General features: G+C 52.2%; 1 protein-coding gene across 4 annotated transcripts in view; it reads left to right on the top strand.

Annotated features, from left to right (window-relative positions):
* The window catches only part of LOC118414155, a 12,738-nt gene extending 11,427 nt beyond the window's left edge, over positions 1 to 1,311 (top strand). For 2 of the 4 annotated variants that reach the window (XR_004830921.1, XR_004830919.1), the window contains exons 9-10: positions 88 to 215; positions 307 to 529. The gene's annotated coding sequence lies outside the window, so the exon portion shown is untranslated. Of the gene's footprint in view, positions 1 to 87; positions 216 to 306; positions 1,070 to 1,160 lie in introns of those variants that run through there. The other 2 variants (XR_004830922.1, XR_004830920.1) reach the window with 2 other exon arrangements.
* The last annotated feature ends 46 nt before the right edge of the window (positions 1,312 to 1,357 follow it).

Genomic DNA, 1,357 nt, shown 5'->3' with positions numbered 1-1,357 from the left:
ACTTACTTGTTATAACAACACTTGACATCCAAACTGTTTATAAATGACTTCAAAACCAAACACCTACTATTCACTCCTTCCTTCTAGACATGCACACTGGACCGCCTCGAGACATGCAGGCCGGACCGGATATACACATGCAGACCACACATTGAAACATGCAGACCAGACTGCCTCCAGACATCAAGGCCAAACAAAGTTACCAGACACAAAAGGTAAGCACACTTACTTGTTATCACAACACTTGACCTCCAAACTGTTGATAAATGTCTTCAAAACCATCCACCTGTTACTCCTTCCTTCTAGACATCCAGACTGGACTGCCTCGACACATGCAGGCCGCACCACCTCGAGAAATCCAGGCTGGACCACCTCTAGACATGCAGGCCGGACCACCTCAACACATCCAGGCCGACCACCTCCAGACGTGCAGGCCGGACCACCTCAAGACATCCAGGCCGGACCACCTCGAGACATGCAGGCCGGACCACCTTTACACATGCAGACCACACATTGAGACATGCAGGCCAGACCAGCTCCAGACATGCAGACCAGACCACCTCGAGACATCTAGGCTGAACCACCTCAAGACATCCAGGCCGGACCACTTCGAGACATCCAGGCTCGACCACCTGTACACATGCTGACCACACATTGAGACATGCAGGCCAGACCAACTCTAGACATGCAGGCCGGACCAGCTCGACACATCGAGGCCGACCACCTCCAGACGTGCAGGCCGGACCACCTCGAGACATGCAGGCCAGACCACCTTTACACATGCAGACCACACATTGAGACATGCAGGCCAGACCACCTCCAGACGTGCAGGCCGGACCACCTCAAGACATCCAGGCCGGACCACCTCGGAGACATGCAGGCCGGACCACCTGTACACATGCAGACCACACATTGAAACATGTAGGCCGAAGAACCTCGAGACATGCAGGCCGGACCACATCGAGACATGCAGGCTGGACAACCTCGAGACATCCAGGCCGGACCACCCCGAGACACAAAAACCGGACCACCTTGACACATGCAGAGACAACGCTTCCTCACAAAAAAGGTAAGCACACTTACTTGTTATAACAAATCCCAACTGTGGATAAATGTCTTCAAAACCATCCACCTGTTACTCCTTCCTTTTAAACATGCAGACTGGTCCGCCTCGAGACATGCAGGCCGGACCAACTATACACATGCAGACCACACATTGAATCATGCAGACCAGACTGCCTCCAGACATCAAGGCTGGGCAAACCTACCTGTCACAAAAGGTAAGCACACTTACTTGTTATCACAACACTTGACATCCAAACTGTTGATAAATGTCTTCAAGACCATCCACCTGTAC

Source organism: Branchiostoma floridae, chromosome 1, assembly GCF_000003815.2.
Source record: "Branchiostoma floridae strain S238N-H82 chromosome 1, Bfl_VNyyK, whole genome shotgun sequence".
Lineage (NCBI taxonomy): Eukaryota > Metazoa > Chordata > Leptocardii > Amphioxiformes > Branchiostomatidae > Branchiostoma > Branchiostoma floridae.
The sequence above is the reverse complement of the archived record's forward strand: the minus strand, read 5'-3'. Positions and strand labels throughout refer to the sequence as shown.